Raw genomic sequence first — 19,876 nt, 5'->3', positions numbered from 1 at the left:
GATATACCCTTTCCTCTCCCCATTCTAAGGGTGGATGATTTCTAGGTGATAAACAACCTATCAAAGCTCCTAATATTCAAAAACCATCAATTTCTGCCACATTCTATCAAACATTCTCATTACAAACAGTTTGCTATGACAAAGATACCATTTTTATAGAACCCTAGGTTTCAATCACTTAGTTTACTATTCTAATTGTTCAATTTATGACAAATAGAAACTAATCAATCCATTTACATGATAAATACACGTTAATAATCTCAACCTATCAAGTTTAGAAGGTTTATTGATATTCTAGAGTTTCTACTTCAGTTTCACCATTAGAGACCCATGGAGATGATTACAATAACGAAGGGAATTGTATCGTAGAATGGAACGCAAAGAGACTTACCTCTCAAGGTTAACTTGCCCTAGCTTGAAAATCCTCTCTAGTTGCTTGTTGGAATGTGTGTTGGTGTGTTATGAATGGAAATATAAAACTAAGGCATTAAAACACGGCTACTGCCTTCCCGTCGACCACGGTAGCGGTCACTATGCCGCTGTAGTGGTCGCGCTATAGCGGTCTTATAATAATTCCGCTCACTACTATAGCGGTCACCACCCTGTTATAGCGGCATCGCCGTAGCGGGCAAAGGCCCACCACAGCGGCCCCAAGAGAAAATGGCGGACCGCTGGGAGTGGTCAGCCCACTGCTACAGCGGTACCGCTGTAGCGGTACTCCCACCGCCACAACGATTCATTTTAGGCAGTAGCTCGATTTTCTGTCCAGGTTTTCGCCTATCACCCCACATTTCACCCAAGGCCTCAAAACCCAACACAAAACATGCATACATACAAAAAGACGCCCTACGAATCCACCAACGGCCTTGGAATTCCCAATGGACTCCTAAATTTCCATAACGATCGGATGAGTCGTTATAGAAAAGTATGTTTCTTGCCTTATTGATATTTGTAGACTTTGAAATAAGAACTCGAGGTAGATGTTACGGGTATTTATGATCCCTCTGTGAGGCATTGGATGTGTTTTCTGGGTTGTGTGCAGGAATGAGGCAGTAAGAAGTATAGGGGAAACTCTGCCGAAATTTTTACAATTTGAATTGTTTGCTATAGAGAAAGAATGAAGGAAAAATGTGACAATCGGATGTTTGGTAAGTCATTTGAATGAACAATTATGAGATGCTTTCAAAGAGAAGTTTTAGAATGATTGTAATTTAATTTAAGGAAAAAACCCTGGAGGGGGAAAATGATTAGTAATTAAAGGAGTTGGAATGAGTGCATTCAAGATTTCGGAGAATTGAGATTTATTGAAGATATTGGGAAAGTTGACACTAAGAATTCACATGCAGTATTACGATTTATAGATTGGTGAGTAAGAGATAACGAAAAGATATGGATAAGGGAAAGGGAGTTAACAAGTAGGGGAAAGTTTTACTCTAGGAGTTTATATATATATATACATAAGATCAAGACGGGTTGATGACAGGCACACAAACTTGTTTATCAGACTTTCTTGTATGATGTGGGTTTACATTGGGATTTGGAAGTCACCAGTCATTCGACTTCAAGGGGGTTCTGAGTATTTGGTAGTTGGTACTATTCTGAGAATCATTATGGCCACGTTACTTTGGGTATTAATGAGGACCTTGAACTCAAGAATGAGAAATGGATAGGTAAGTTGGATTGTAATGGATTGTAATCATGATTGTCTTCTAGATTGCTTATATAACTTCTAAATGTGATGTTCCTTGGCCGACGAAAGAAGTAGAGATTGTATCAACCTTAGGAATATGTGGTGTATTTCTAGCTAATCCTTATAAGAAGGCTTCACCTTATATTTTTCTTCACGGGTGTTGCGAAGGTTATTGACGATAGAGAAATTAGGTGCGATGTCGGTTTATGGGTAAGGAGAGAAGAGAGTAGGTGTACAAGTGAAGATAAAATATCATAAGGATCGATTTGGTTGCTACAGGAAAGTAAAGGATATGAGGTTGATTATTTTAGACAGAGAGATAGGGTACAAGTACGAGTAAAGATTTTTAAGTAAAGTTATATTGCCAGGAGTTACAATTAGGACGTAGGAAGGTATGCTAGGAAGACCTACAGATTTAGACATACAAAAAAAAAAAAAAAAGAATATGAGGAACCAGAATAACCGAGGGTAAATATGAAGCCATGTTGATACATTCACTTAGCGGAAAAGCCCCCCCCCCCTCAAAGGTGATCCGAGGAATAGAAAGGATTTGTATTTCTAATAGAATATTCTACGAATTCTAGGGCCAATACTGTAGAATGGTAAGTGGGAAGAGTGCTTTATGAGCAAGGGAAGTCAAGAAAGACCCTAAAGGAAAAGGTAAGAAAAGTGGACTAATGAATTGGCAAAGGAAGTTGTGTAGCCATCAAGGACAAGAGGAAGGATAATAAGCCAACAAGTCTAGCCATGAGGCAAAACATCGGTAACATAGGATAAGAGTCTTGATAAAGAGTACAGAAATTCGATCATAAAGGAAATAAGATGAACGTACGGGGGGTATAAATACGAACAAGTATTAGTATTATAAGGGAAGATGAGGACTCGACGCAAGGAGAACACTTCATGAAAATTTCATGATAAGAAGAGGAACCGGCAAAATATTAGAAGGACTATGATGCATGACTACGATGCAAACAAGTAGTTAAGAGAACTACGGGGCAATATGAGCTAAGCTAATGAAAGGATGAGTCGTGGGAATGAATGGTAGAGAGTATCAACTCCTAATGGTATAGTATAGATATAAATCGGAATTGGGAACTAAGAGCAAGAAGAATCTTAAGGATATTAGTAAAAAGATAGTTATAAAGGAAGATTAGGGCTGGAGGTCGGGCACTCCATAAGGAGTCTAACGAATTCCTGTGTTGTCATTAATTCATTAACCTAGGGGATTACTAGTCATGAGAGGTAGAAGTGAAAAGACAATAAAGAAGGAATTTGAATTGTATCTGATATGTATAAGCATTTTGATTTGGTACAAGAAGTCAACTAGCAAAAAGGAAAGTAAGTTAAACTATGCGATGAAAAGAACTCCAGCATTATAAGGAATAGAGGAGTTGAAGGATCGCTAAGGTTGGCCAGATGACTATCAAAGACGGTTGACACTCAAAGGTTATGGGTATATGAGAACATCCTTTAAAGGGGGGGGGGGGGGGGGAGGGAGAACAAATTTAGTTCTAAGATGAGCTATAATATTTCCAAGCCCAAAAGAGGGAATTATATTGGATTGAAGGAGTCAAATTTTGAGATATGTCAAGAGTGTGCTAAAGAAAGGTGAGAATGGATTGAATGCAGGTATATTATGAGACAAATATGGAAGGAGAATGAGTTTTGCCAATGCGGTACATTGCATTCCGGTGAATCACTCGCGCCGAAGAAATGTTAGGTACATTGAGATATGCAGTAAAGTACTCCAAGGGGTAGAAGAAGGAGCGAGGAAGGCCGCATATGACCAGGGATAAGTAGAAAGGACAATCGTGACTACTAAAAAGAACTTGTAGCACTAGAAGAGATGAAAGCTTTAAAAGAGGAATATTTATAGGAAGTTCAACAATCTTCAAAGGAAAGGAAGATAGTGTGCCTACGGATAGCAAGACGATAGTGCTGCCTGAGATTAGGGAGTACTCCGTAAGTCGTGAAATTCCAAGCTGCTGGTTATATCAATTGTGAGAGTGTATGACATAGAACCATATAAACAATCACCATGATGAAATGGCTAACAGAATGGTGCAAGGACGACGATAAGGAGCTGGAGATGAATAGAGGTTAGTTTAAGTCTCAATTAGTCACCGGTATAAGAGAGCCAAGGACTTAAGGAGGGAAGCATACTCGTATTGGAAGGAAATTATGATTAAGTAAGATTTTATTTTAGTCCCATGTTTTTGAGTTATATCGTAATTATGTTAAGATGGGAGGAGAAAAAATTGAAGGAAAAGTTCAAATATGAATTTGATGATATCTCGAGTCGTAAATTAGCTTGAACTGTGATTATTACTATATTATGAGTACAATCTAGTTACGATGAAGTATTATATACACGTATATAAGGGATTGTGTTGAGGTTAGTGTTGAAAAGAAGTCTGGATGGACAATCTGAAATAAAATAATCGTTGAGAATAATAAGTCACTAGCAAGGAAATGCCATTGCAAATCATCTAAGCGCTACCATAGGTGGAACTGTGATGATATTGTAAGGAATTAAGGAGTCCAACCAAGGAATTAAAAGGAGATGATATGGCATGTATATAAGGTCGATTAGTACAAAAAGAAATAATCTAAAATAGCAACAAAGAAGCAAGCGAGGAAGGGTGCCATATCTGAATAAGAGAGTTCGTCCACCAGCAGAGAAATAAGAAGCAAGACAAAAGAGTACAATGATTAAGAATATTCGCAAGATCAGCGGAGAGCCGTAGCGATCATGAGCCGAGACCACCTTAATGAGAACAGGATGATAGCTGGATATCAGTTGACCACCGGTTACATACATGGGGACATGAGGATATGAAATTAATGGTTGAGTTTGACAGAGAGTTAAGGGAATATGAAAAAAGACTAACGAGCCCATAGTATAAGATCATGGAGATCAACAACTAAAGGAGGACAACCATTTCAAGAAATTAATGATAGCATCGTAAGCTCACAAGCTACAACATTCGAGGACGAATGTTTCTAAGGGGGAAGGATATTACACCTCTCACTTTCATAGAATGAGCATGCCATGTACTTCACCGTATTAATGGAGTATCGGAGACGTCCCATGAAGTCATGGGAGGTACAAGCCGTGTGAAGTACGTAACAACGAAGCACAGGATGAATTACTATCTCGTAAGTCGTAATCGGGAAGGTCAACCTTGGAACCAAAGGACATTACCATTATCAAGTATTATTAATGATAAATATCAAGTATGGAGAGTTTCGGAAGATTCCGGGACCAAGCAAATCGAAGAAAATAAGTTTGTCAAAAATTTGGAAAAACGTTAGCAAAATTTTGGACAGAATTTTGGGTCAAATTTGGAGGGGTATATCTCCAGGTATATTAGGAGTTTTAAGATGTTTCAAAAGCCTAAAATGAAGTTCGTTGAGTCTAGTTTCCAACGCAACAAATCGCTTGTCAAAATGACATCGGAGTAAGGAGTTATGGTCTTTTTAAGATGACCCTCCAAACTGCCAAATGGCTTTTGCGGGTCCCACTTGGGAAAGTCGGTTCCACCGACTTTCAAGGCGTATAAAAACCCCATCAACCCTATTCCTTCAGCATTTTACACTCCCAGGAGTTCTAGGAATCTCCTAACACATCCCCCCAAACATTTATATCCCATTAAATCAAGAATTTAATAAGATTACACCAAACTAGTCTTTGAAAGGTGATAGTTCTTGCTTCGACTTGATGTAGTGGTAAGTTTGGTCTTGAATAAAGTTTGTGTGGATAAATTTCTTCAAGTATAAGGTATGTTCTTCATCCTATCTCTTATGTTGAGTTGATTTGAAGGTTTAGCAAGTCTTAAAAGTGAAAATAGATATGGAGGAAAGGTCATAAAGTGTTGTGTTGTAGTTGTTGTGTCATGGACTGTTTTGAGCATGTTGTGGATGTATGGTTGGGCTGATTTACATGTATATGGATATTATCTAATGTTGTTGGTGTGTTGGTGAGATTACGCTCCTTGATTGGGAAGAAAGGAAGTGTATATTGTTGTTATATGTTGAAAAACATCGTGTGGGATGTTTTATAGAATATTTTGTATTGATGATGATGTTGTTAATATTAGTATTGCTATTGTTGTTGTTTTGTTGTATTGTGATTTCGGGCCGGGGATATAAACAGGGGAGATGCTGCCCGAATTTCGGCAGATTTTAAAAGGAATTAATTTGAGGGCTTAAGACAAGCATATGACGTCAAGCCTAACAATAATATGAATTATCTTGAGTGTAAATTTATGAGCTTGAGAGGATAAGAGTTAAATAGTTAAGGTTAAGGCGACCGAAAAGGTATGTTAAAGCTAGTCCCTTTCTTTCAAAAGGCATGATTCCTATGTTATGATTCCATACATATTTTTCATAACCTTCTTACTTCCAAAAGTTAGAAGTTCATGATTCTTAAAAGCTTCTTATGATGCTAAAGATGAGATGTTTTCCATGATGAACATGATGATGATGATTTTAATTCTGTAAATTCCAAAGCTTATGATTTTAATGCTATTATGAGATTATTGAGCTTATTTCATGATTTTCTCGATTTTATTCATTGTTGTTGATCTCACCTCATAATACTTGTTCTTTCGAGGTGAGATATAGCGATGACGATAATTCCATTTCTAATGCTATCCAAGTTCATCGTTCTTGATACTCTCACGATACTATTGATCTCATCTTACGATAGTTGATCCCCTACGAAAAGATATGGTGGTAACGATAATGATGATGATGATGTGCCTTATTTAGGTACTCTTGTATATGTATATATGTAGTCATGTGTGACACCGAGTCCCGTAAGGGCCGGGTACGGATACTACAGAGTCCCGAAAGAGCCGGGTACGGATACTATCGAGTCCCGAAAGGGCTGGGTACGGATACTATCGCATCCCAAAAGGGCAGGGTACGGATATGACCGAGTCCCGAAACGGTCGGGTACGGATACCACTGAGTCTCGAAAGGCCCGGGTACGGATAATACCGAGCCTATATGGCCGGGTACGATGTTGTATTGTACTGTAAGTTATTGCATATGTAGGTATGTGGATGTAAGAAGTGTTTCTTCTAGAAAAAGGGTAAATAAGTATGACAAATGTTTTAAAAGGTATTATGAGATACAAACGGTTCTTTTATCTTATGCTATTCTTCGTGCTTTAATCATGTTATTATTCATGCCTTACATACTCAATACATTATTCGTACTGACGTCCCTTCTTGTGGATGTTGTGTTCATGTCCGCAGGTAGACAGGTAGGCGGACCTGATCTGTAGGTGCTTTATTAGCGGATTCTCAGGAGCACTCGACTTATTTCGGAGCTGCCGTCTATTTGATATTGGTCCTGATGGTCACAAGTATTCTATGTAGAGGCTCGTAAACATGTGTGTACAGTTGGACGTGTCATAACCCTACCTGTTCATATTGTTGTACAATATTTTAGTAGCCTTATCGACTGGTGACGATGGGCATAATTGTTGAAGATTATATAGAGATGTGCCGTTATATTGTGATATATGTCCTTACAAATTATGATATACATGAGCTATATTTATGGTTCACTCAGAAATGACTATGAGATGTATGTTTAGAGGTGCTCGGTATGTTAGCTCCGGGTGTCCATCATAGCCCTTCGGTTGGATCGTGACACAATGTTTTCCCATTTTGAGACAAGTTCATGGGAGACCCGACTCTTGTTGTCCCCACAGAAATCCCAGGGGTCAAACATGGTCTGTCTTACGAAGAGATTCCAGTGGCTATCCTTGATCGTCAAGTTCGCATGTTGAGAACTAAGAAGATTGCTTTAGTGAAAGTACTATGGAGAAATCAAAAGTTAAAGAAGATACGTGGGAAGACAAAGAGGACATGAAGTCCAGATATCCCCATCTCTTTTAAGAGAATGCAAAAAATGTTGAAGGTAATTAACCTTTTCATTCAGACCTTATAATATAATCTCCATGTCTTTCGGCATTCAGTCACTCCAGTATTCAGTTAGCTCTGTATTCAATCAGTTCAGTAATCATTCAATTCAGTGTCTCAGTAGTTCAGTAATCATGTGTCTCAGCTAGTCTGTTTCAGGTATCTTAGTTACAGAGTAAACTCTGCCGAAGTTTCCGTAGAGTCTCAGAATTAGTCATAATTATTGCCAAGATAATCATTCGAGGAAGAATGATCCCAAAGGGTAGATAATGTAAAATCTCGGGTCCTAAGACTAATATACGAATAGTATTAAGAGAGTAAAATGAAATTTAGAGGGCTTCTCGTTTTTGCGAAAGTTGTTGGGAATTTGGAAAAGTGCCCTAAATAAAAGTTGTAGCACGTGGAAAATACCTTTACATCCATATAAAGATCTGGACGAACGGAGATCGGAGCAAAAAGTTATGAACATCACAAAAACGATCACAGTGCAGGACACCGTGTTGGCCACACGACGCGCAAAAGGTGTGTGCGTGTTGGCCATGCGTCGCGGGCCCATAGCAGGAAAACCTGTTCTCTAACCGAAGACTAAGTGAGACCCCATGTTAGGCGTGCGATGCATGCCCAACGCTCATGGGTCGGATTTTCGGGTCGAAAGTCGGATTTTCGCGTTCTCTTATATTTAAGCTTTGGGTTTAGTTCCCTAACTTCCTAGTCATAAAAAATCATCCTAAGGCAGTAGAGAACAAGTCCCATGTTACACATCGCAAATTTTCGCATCGTCTGTGTCATAAGTAAACTAACGTAAGCCTTAAGCAGTCATGAAACCCTTATAAGGTTAAGGAAGACTTTTAACAAGTGAAAAGCAAGTATCTAAAGGTTCCGGGATCAGGCGAATTGAAGAAATTAATTTTATTGAAACTTTGGAAAAATTTGGAAGAATTTGGAAGAATTCTGCATAGGATTTTTGGTCCTACTTTAAGGAGGTATATTTCCTAGTATATGAATAGTTAAGGAATGCATTACCTATGTAAATTCAAGTTCCGAGAGTTTTCTTTCCAATGCAACTGACTGATCGCAAATTCGAGAAGTGCGGAGCGATGTACGACCTGAACAAAAATACACGATTTCAAGTACGGACCGTATTTCATTGGCGGTGGCCGCCTCTTTTTGTATATATCTCTACCCTTATTCGTTTTAACCTCATTTTAACATTTCCCCAAGTCCATAATAGATATGAAAACCATCTCCAACATAATTAATCAACCTCCCAAGTGAAATCAAGGATTAAAATTAAGAATCAAATGTCGAATGTTTTCGGATTGTTGTTGAGGCATAGTTCCTCCTTTGGTAGTAGCTTTGGAGGATACTTCATAGTGAAGTAATCTTGGAGTTGAAGTGTTCGTGAGTTGTTGAGGTAAGATTTCACCTTATTTACATGTTTATGAGTTTGTTAGATGTTTATACAAATGGTTGAAGGAAGAAAGTTGTGGAAAAAGGTTCTAATATATGATGAAGCTCATGTTGGGTTTGTAATCTGTTTTGGCCATGTTGTTGTTGTGTTATTTAACTAAATTCTTTATGTATGGATGGTAGTTGATGTTATAGTTGTGTTGATGTTGATATACTTGAGATATTTGGAAGAAAAAAGTGTATAAAGTATCGTATACGAAGCGTATATTGGGCTGTTTTGATATATATATCTTTGGATGTTGATAATGTGAGTTTAAAGAAACTTATATGAGGTTGTTATTGTTGTTGTTGTCTACAGGATGTGTTGTAGAGATTAAATAATAGGGGAAATGCTGCCCATTTCATTTTAGAATTGATTTATAGTTTGATATACGTGAGAAATTAGCGTCATCTAAGTTCATATATGCATTCCTTTTGTATAGGATTGGAGTACTAGTACGACGAGTTCATTGTGGGATTGTGTTCACGACTTGAGGTATGTTAAGGCTAACTTTCCTTCTTTTGACATGACAAGAATGAATAAAAACTTAAACGAACGATATTCATAACAACTCTATTCCTAGAAATGCTAGAAGCTTATGTAGCTTGCCCTCTATGTTATGACATTGATTATATCATATGGTTTATTGATCCTCAGATGTAAGTCCTATTGATGATGTTAGTTCCATAATGTTAATCGGAGGTGCAACGATCTTACGTTACTCCGATAGATTCAGGATGTACTTTTATCATACTCATGCATTATATACATATCTATATATACATACATATGTACATATATGGTAGTCCGTATAACGCTGTAACCTTTCCCATAACCCATATAGATATCATATAAGTATACGCGTATATAACCCCTGTGTGGTTTTATATATATATATATATATATATATATATAGATAGATAGATATACATATACATATGTATATCTACATATACATATACATATACATATGTAGATATACATATGTATATGTATATGTACATCTGTATATGTATATATACATATGTAGATATACATATGTATATCTACATATACATATATACAGATGTACATATACATATACATATACAGATGTACATATACATATACATATGTATATCTACATATGTATATATACATAGACATATGTATACATATGTATATGTATATGTAGATATACATATGTATATGTATATCTATCTATCTATCTATCTATATATATATATATATATATATATATATATATAAAACCACACAGGGGTTATATACGCGTATACTTATATGATATCTATATGGGTTATGGGAAAGGTTACAGCGTTATACAGACTACCACCTGATTAGCTGATTACATGATGATGATTATGCCCATAGAGGTCGATATGATACCATGGGTTGCCTACAGAGGCCTTATAGGTATACGCATATATATGTATGAACAGGCGTTATATATATGCATATATACAATGCTTCTGCATATCATGGCCCTCAGAGGCATTTCAGATCTACAAGTTTTATCCTTTCTACCTTATGTTGCTCTCATATCTCCTTTATGTTACTTTCATGCCTTACATACTCAGTAGTTTATTCGTACTGACATCCCTTTGCCTGGGAACGCTACGTTTCATGCCCATAGGTTCTGATATACAGGTTGACAGTCCTCCAAGTAGGTTACCAGCCCAGCAGACAGTGTCTTCGCACTCCACTTGCTCCAGAGTTGCCTTTTTGGGTCAGTATGAATATGTATGCATGTTTATGGGTATGGCAGGGTCCTGTCCCGACCTTATGATGATTATGTACTCCTTAGAGGCTTGTAGACAGAAGTCATGTATATAGATGTTTTGTACAAATGTTCATGTTGGCCCTGTAGGCCAGTATATATATCATGTTAGGGTTGTTTATTGTCGAGTATCCCTTATGTTTATTTAGTTATTTTATCCCTTATGTTTATTCAGTTATTCTCATAGCGGCCCTCCTGGCCCACTTATGTATGTTAGTATTTTTATTGATGTATGTCATGGTGGTGCCTGGCAAGTAAGTCTGGGGTGCCCGTCGCAGCCCTCCGATTTGGGTCGTGAAAAAATTGGTATCAGAGCAGGTCAGTCCTAGGGATGTCTATAACTCGTATCTAGTAGAGTCTTGTTTATGGGTGTGTTGTGTGCCACACTTATAAACAAGAGGTTGCCAGGCATTTAAGATGGTTATCCTTCTTTCTGTTCCTAGATCGTGCTATAGGGCCGAGTCATAGGAATGAAATTCTTTATCCTGACTTTTGTTTATTTTATAGTCAGGAGATGACTTATACGGAAAAGACTGCAGATGATCCGAGATAGGGAGCAAGTTACTCTATTAAGACAAATCCGTTTCAGGTTATATCTTCTATTGAGGCGGACCCATCTGAGGTGATGTTTTCTGTCGGGACAGATCTGTCCGAGAAACGGGATGAGTCACCACGACGGGAGATTCCAACCTTGATGGTATTAGAGGAGCCAGGAAAAGGAAAAGCTCTAGTACTACCAGTTTCCCTTACGGACCCAGCTAGGTGAGAGGTAAGGAGGAAAACACAAGCGTTGACTAGATCGGTTGATCCCTAGACCCCGTAATGTAATAGGGCACCAGAGGGTGTGGGTCTTCTGAGAAATTGAGAAGTATATGATCTAAGGAGTCAGTTAACTAGGACTCGCCAGCGTCTACGGAACAAGAACCAGATGAGGTTAGTGGTCAGACTGTGAGGGTCAAAATCGTGAGTACTTTTGTAGGATTCCTGGGGGACGATAGACAGCAAGTAGAAGGGCAACAGGTTGGAGGACTTTTGGCCCCTATGTTAGATCGGTTTGTGCTAGATCAGGACTTCAGGGTAGGGCCATGGAAAGATTCACATGCATCGAGATCTCAAATTTAGGGTGACTTGTAATGGAAGGTATATTTACCATTTTTATAAAATATCTGTATATACATGAGTGTGATCTTGAAATGTCATATATTACATTATCGTAAAAAGGCCTAAAATACCCTCGAACTATTGAAAATGGTGCAAAAATACCCTCTATCCACCTTTCAGCCTCCAAATACCCTTACCATCCACCTATTGGGTCTAAAATACCCTTATTGCTAACAACAGCTTTTCATTAAACACGTGGCAATTTTTTATTGGTTGGCTTATAAAATTAATTAAACTAATTAACTTTTGCAATATTGACCGGATTGCCCAAGTCCCCCCCAAACCCCCGACCCGACCCGCCCCCTTTCCATTTAATATAAAACAAAACCCTTCAACCCATTTCATAGAAAACGAATTGGACCCATTTCATTAAAAGAAAAAAATTCAGCGCTGCTACTTCGAAAACCCTAGAAAATTTAAACCAATTTCTGGTCAAAATGTCCCTATTTTCTGCGTGAATAAGTTCGTTGGGTGAAGATTTGGATTGTACAAGTTCTGTTCCGCCTTTTAAAGTAAGATTTTGCTGCTTATTACTTATTTATTTTAAGTTAAGGTTTAAAATTTTGTTTATTTTGTGCGAGATTTGATGTATGTTGTCATTTTTGCTGAGCTTCCATGTGTTATATGCTTTTTTTGGTCAATTTTTTTGTTGCTGTTACTCCATTGCACTATATGAAGTGTCACATATAGTGTATCTGCTGGGTGTATTTATGAATGTTAGGTGTAGTTTTTTTTTCTTTAATGCACAGATCAATATTTGTTTGTTTTTGCTACTTTATTCAATGCTTTTGTCTGTGTATGCTGTTTTTTAAAGCATGTGGTCCCTCTTCCCTTATCCTTGTCTTCACATAAATATTGGTAGATTCCCTATTTCCTATTCAGCTTTCTATTTCCCTTTCTTTAATGTTTCTAACGGGTCCCTTTCCCTTTATTTTATGTTTGCTATGTGCTTTTCTTGAAGGATGTTTGACAAGGTTGATTTAGTATTTAATTATGGAGGCAAGTGGGTACTGCGTCCTCAAGTTGTCTACATAAAAAAACAGAACCATGTGTGGGAGGGATATGATCCAGACTTGTTGTCTTACATAGATATATGTAATGAATACACTGAAAAATTAGGTTTTAGAGTGGTAAAACAGCTGCTGGTCACAGGGCCCTCTGGGATATATTTTTTGGTTGAGAGTGATGCAGGCATTAGAACACTTCAATCTTCTTTGTCTAGTGAGTTTTGTGTGCTGCAATTCTTTTCTGTAGATGAAAGTGAAGATAATGTTTCAACTCCCAACATCATTTATCATGAAGAACCATGGTTTGTATCACTAGATGTAGGAACTGATTGTGAGTCGGGTGAGGAAGCGGATGATGATAATGAACCAGTTCCTAGTGACTATGACAATGAAGAATTGGGACTTTTTAGAAAGGAAAAGAATAGGGAAGTGAATGAGAAACTAGACAGGTTTTTAGTGTTGGAAAAGGGTATGAGTTTTAAGGATCATGATGAAGCTAAAAGAGTTGTGAGCTATTACGCAGTTTCTAATAAGAAAGGACTTAAAGTTGATCATAGTGACAGTCATAGAGTTAGATATAAGTGTGATAGTGGCTGTCCTTTTGTGTGTTTGATTTCTGAAGATAACAAAAATCAGGGATTTAAGATTAAGACCTTGCATTTAGAACATAGTTGTCAGCCAACATTTAAGAATAGAAGAGCTACTCAACAAGCTTTAGCACATTACTTCAAGAACAAAGTGCAGAATAATCCTAAGTACAAGGTGAAAGATATGAGGTAGGATTTGGATGATCAATTTTCACTTAATATTAGTGCTTCAAAGATGAAAAGGTTTAAGAGGCTTATTTTAGAGAAATTGGAGGGTAGCTACCTTGATGATTTCAATAGGTTGGAGGCTTATTCTCAAGAATTGAGGGATGGCAATCCTGGTACTGGTGTGGTAATAAATATATCTAAAGAGGCTATTGAACAAGGTAAAAGAAGATTTCTGAGAATGTATGTGTGCTTCCAAGCTTTGAAAAGTGGTTGGAGAGGAGGTTTGAGGCCATTTATAGGGCTGGATGGCACATTTTTGAAAGGGAAGTGTAGGGGAATTTTATTGGTTGCCCTTGGTCAAGATTCACAAAAGCACTTTTATCCTCTAGCTTGGGCAGTAGTGGATAGAGAAACATCCAGAAGTTGGAAATGGTTCATTCAGTTGTTGAGAAATTCTTTAGAGCTGGCAGATGGTGAAGGATTGACACTAATGTCTGATATGCAAAAGGTATTTGTTTTCCTGTATTATTATTTTCTGTTTTTCTATTTTGTATAGATGATGTACTTTAACTTGTTGCGCTAATGATTCTTACAGGGATTGATTGATGCTGTTAGTCATGTGCTTCCCAAAGCACACCACAGATGGTGTGTAAGGCACATTGAAGCCAATTGGAGCAAAATGTGGAGGGGTATAGAAATGAAGAAGTTAATGTGGTGGTCTGCTTGGGGCACATATGAAGAAGAATTCCATGATCAATTGAATTCCATGGGTGTTGTGTCCGAACAAGCTGTCAAAGATCTATTGTGGTACCCAGCAGATCACTGGTGCAGGGCCTATTTTGACACGGTCTGCAAGAACTTCTCAGCTGAAAACAATTTTACTGAGTCTTTCAACAAATGGATTCTAGAAGCAAGGAACAAACCAATAATCAAGATGTTGGAAGATATTAGAATAAAGGTATATCTCTTTGAATATAAAGGCTTTGTTAATCTTTATGCTATTTCCTGATTCTAGGCAGTTCTACGAAAGGTATCATTGTAATAGTTCAGTCACTAGTCAGCTTCTAAGCATCTGGTTGTTTCTTGCTGTTTTTTTTTTCCAGCTGCTGCAGTTGGCTTTTTTCAGATCTCATTTTTTTTTTCAGTTGTGCTTAGTTGCTGCAGTTGGCTTTTTTTTTTTCCAGATCTCATTTTTTCTGTTCCAGTTGTGTGCAGTTGCTGCAGTACGTGTAGTTGCTGTATTAGAACTGTTATACTGTCGATGGATATAATACGAAAACAATGTATAATGATATAATATGAAAACAGTTGTTGTATTAGAAATGTTGCTGTATTTGACAACTGCTACTTAATATAATACGAAAACAGTTGCTGTATTAGAACTGTTGCTGTATTTGACAACTGCTACTAAAGATTTTCACTTTTCATGTCTTTCCTTTTAATTACTACTGTGTCTCATTTATTTTGAATGTTATAAATAGGTCATGACTAGATTGAAAGATCTTGAAGATGAGGTAAGAACTTGGACTGGAGATTTCAGCCCATATGCCATGGATTTGTATAATGATTTCAGAATCATTGCACAAGGCTGTCAAGTTCAAGGTAATGGAGACTTAGGGTATGAGGTGGTTGAGGGTTCTGATAAGCATGTTGTGGATCTACTTAGCAAGAAGTGTACATGTAGGACATGGGACTTGACAGGAATTCCATGTCCTCATGCCATTAAAGCTTTACTTCATGACAAACAAGAACCACTTAATGAGATGCATTGGTGGTATTCAAAAGAGGCTTACATGTTGGTGTACATGCATAAGATACAACCTGTTAGAGGTGAAAATTATGGAAAGTTGATCCATCTCATGCTATGGAGCCACCACAAATACGTAAAATGGTTGGCAGACCAAAGATTAAGAGAGCAAGGGAAAAAAATGAGGCAAGGATGAGGGATGGGCTGTGGAAGAATTCAAGAAAAGGTCTGAAAATGACATGCGGGCATTGTGGTGCAACAGACCACAACAAAAGAAGATGCCCTCCGGTTATTTTTTTTTCCTTTAATTATTCAATGTTTACACTATCCTATTTAAATGTCTAACTTGACAATATTTGTAGCTTCAAAGAGTTGCACAAACAGTCTAAGATGTGCCCTTGTCAGCACCCCAAGCCAGTCAAGATTCTGAAATCAGTTTCATACCGAACTTTGGCTTTAATGCCTCTTCCGGTCAACATAACAGCCAACCAATCTCTGAAGGTGTTGGACCTTTAAAATCAAACAGAAAATCCAAAGCCAAAGCTACTTCAACTTCAAACAACGCACCTTTAAGAGCACTTGTTGATGAAGATCATGCCGAAATTGATGATGAAGATGAGCAGCCTATTCTTAGGCCTAAGGTGATATCTGAAGCTGAAACTAGGCTTCAATGCAAAAAGATGCATCAACCACCAACTGGTTCAAGAAAAATTGGCTTCAGGGGAGATGAGAATGGTGTGAGTAGGCCTACTAATCTGCCATACTCTCCAAGAAAGTTGGGTTGGAGAGGTGAACCATATGTGACATCAAATCAGTTGGAAGTAGCAAAGGAGAAGAAAATTGGGAAGTTGAAGGCAAAGAGGGGCAAGCATTAGGGCATAAGTGACTTGGTTCAAGTAGTTGTTTGTTTTTAAGTTTTTCAATGTTATGTAATGGCACAATTAAACGTCATATTTTGCTATTTTTTGTTGTGAATCAGTCTTAGAAATGGCTGTATTGATTCACTTCAAAAGTTTTTGGGTGCTTAGTTTTTGTGGGTTTCCATGTATGTCAATGTAGTAGTCTTGTCGAACATTTTGCAAAATATATGACAATGCCATTGTTAGTTTAAACATTGTTGTTGAATATGTTTGCCATAGACTATTGATCAGGTCATGAGACATACTTTCAGCCATTGCTGCAAACTTTTTACATTTACAGCAGACTACATACACACACAAGCACTTAACTGCTGCATAATAGCATTTGAGATAGTAGAAGATGATTGCAGGTCACAGTTGATCGTCCATATAGCACCAAAGTTAATATTAGGGATATCCCTTGCAAACTAGATCTACGAAGAGTGAAAATCTATCAGTTTACTTATTAAAACATCGTGATTGTCATAACAGAAGGGTTTAGAAGCTGATTTAGTATCATAAAGCATGAAAATTTGATAGAAGTTTAGAACTCATATGATCAAATCAAGAACTCCTATAAGCACATCATCCTTGATAGACCACACCAATTGAAGAAAATTGGAAAAATACCTTTTCCGACAAATAACCCTTAATAATGCATCAACAACTTGTACAAGTTCTGAGCAAATGCAGAAATTCTTCATTAATCACCAAAATACCGACACAACAACAATTGATGTCCACAACAAATTTAGTGGACATCAACACCCACTCACAAAAACTAACCTAACCAACCCAAAACAAAAACAAAGAAAGACACTACAATTCTGCATTTTGTTGGCAGTTACAACAAAATACAATTACACTACATTATCTTGGCAATTACAAAACCAACAATAATAGCCCAAGACATTAGAAGCAAGCTTATCAATTTGTGAACTTTCAACTCCAAGGTTTCCACTTTCTTCAAATTTGAACTTTCGAGACCACTCTTCAACTCCAACATTGACACTTTATCCTCCAACGTAGAAACTTTCTTCAAATCAGAAATTTCAGTAGCATCCATATTCTTCAACTCTGAATCGACGTTGGATACTTTGTTCGGTTCTTGGCTTTCAATACCACCCATACCCTCCACGATCTTCTTCAAATGATTTCTTTCCTTCCGAATTAAATCCAATTCAACTTTTTGGTTATGGATCATCGTAGACACATGAGGTGGCAGTTTATCATCAATCTAATCCCAATAACTGCAAGACTTTGGCGCAGGAAGACGACATTTGTAGAATCGACGTCCACCATTCTCAGGAGTCGAAGTAGTAAAGTATCTTGCTATCAATCCACACTTACAAGTTCGAGACTGAACTTGTTGAGGAGAAGAAACAAACGAGGATGTGCTTGACATTTTAACAGAGAGAACTTGTTCGAGACTGGACTTGTGTAGTCTTGTGAGTAAAGATTGAACTGCTTCTATGGCATACACTCCTAAAAAAGGAAACAAAATTAAGTTTTCAAGACTCACATTTAACATGAAAATTTAAAACTTTTAACCAAATACAGAAATTTCAAAAGATAATAATTAAATGAAGCTCACGGCCAAAAAATTAACTACACCAGAAATTAACCCAACTCACGGCTCACTGTACAAGCTCACGGCCAAAACATTAACTACACCAAAAATTAACCAAGCTCACGGCTCACTGTACAAGCTCACGGCCAGAAATTAACTACACTAGAAATTAACCCAGCTCACGGCCAGAAATTAACTACACCACGACATGAAGCTCACGGCCAGAAATTAAATGAAAGAAGAGGGTATATATTTGAGAAGGGTTATAAAAATACCTGGTACTTGTAGAATTTTTTTGACTTTCCTTTTGCAATTTTCACAGTGAATGGAAATTTAAAACACCAAACGTCTGTAGAAACTAACAAGAAAATTGAATAATTCTAAAAACCCTAATAAGAACACAGAGAAGAAGGTGGTGTCTAATTCGTATTCTATGAAATGGGTTGAAGGGTTTTGTTTTCTATTAAATGGAAAGGGGGTGGGTCGGGGGTTGGGGGGGGGGGGGGGGGGACTTGGGTAATCCGATCAATATTGCAAAAGTTAATTAGTTTAATTAATTTTATAAGCCAACCAATAAAAAATTGCCACGTGTTTAAGGAAAAGCTTCTGTTAGCAATAAGGGTATTTTAGACCTAATAGGTGGATGATAAGGGTATTTGGAGGCTGAAAGGTGGATGGAGGGTATTTTTGCACCATTTTCAATAGTTCGAGGATATTTTAGGCCTTTTTCCGTACATTATAAAGATAGCTTTTAAAGCATTTTAGATGAGGCCCAAAAGAGGGAAAAGAGTAAAGCTAGAAGAGAAACTTAGGTGGGATTCTCGGTCAGATAATAGTAAAAGACCGCTTTTATGTTTGGATTGGTTAGAAACCTTAAAGATGCTTGGTTGATAAGGCAACAGTGTGACTAGATGGAAGTTGTATTTTCTTCTCATATTAGGTAAGGGAAGGATACAAATATGTTTTAATATGACACTTAAGTTGCATATATATGAATGGTCTACAAAAAAAAGGTAAAACACAAATGATGGAATAGGAAAAAAGTGTGAATTATAATGATTGCGGTGTTTAATGTCCATGATGATACGATATGAAATTGCAAGATCCGTACAAAGGTAGTTATATTGTTTTGAGCATCAATGGGATCATAAATGGTTAGAAAGGTGGAAGGACGACGTACGTTACTCCAAAAGTTATATATATATATATAATGGAAGCCTTCTTACCCATAGTTCAATATCGGCAAAGATGTCATGAAGTTGTATATGGATATTAGGATAATGAACTGCCACGGAGGAACGTATAAGCTGAGAGTTAAGATTAAGATGCGGAAAATATCCTCTAGAAAGTTTAACGACTATAGGATCATCAAGTAAGTAACACAAGATTGAGTAATTAATGGAGAAAGCAAGAGATGCTTGGCGAAGACCATTTAAAATAAGATTGTCACGATCCAACTAGGGGTCATGACGGGTACCCGGGGCTAACCACCGAGCACCACTCATTCTATTACTCATCATACTCATTAAGCATCCATTCATCTAATTCATACTCAAATAATAGGAAAATCATTTTTCATTTGGAAACATAATTACCTTTATACACATAAGCCCTTCGGCTATCAAAATAATATACATACAATAATAACAACGTGACACCATGCTACCCACACATACGTCTAAGAGCCTCTACTAGAATACTAGACATATGGACGGGACAGGACCCCGTCGTGCCCAAAACGTATATGTACATAAAATAGTAAATCAATGGCACCTCCGGAATAATGGAGTGCTCTTAAAAATTCTGCTTATCGGCTTCTATAAATCTAGGGCGCCTTCCTGTCTACCTGTGGGCATGAACACAACATCGAAAGAAAACGGA

The sequence above is a fragment of the Lycium barbarum genome, chromosome 12, assembly GCF_019175385.1.
Source record: "Lycium barbarum isolate Lr01 chromosome 12, ASM1917538v2, whole genome shotgun sequence".
NCBI classification, from domain to species: Eukaryota; Viridiplantae; Streptophyta; class Magnoliopsida; order Solanales; family Solanaceae; genus Lycium; species Lycium barbarum.
This window is presented reverse-complemented; position numbering follows the sequence as displayed.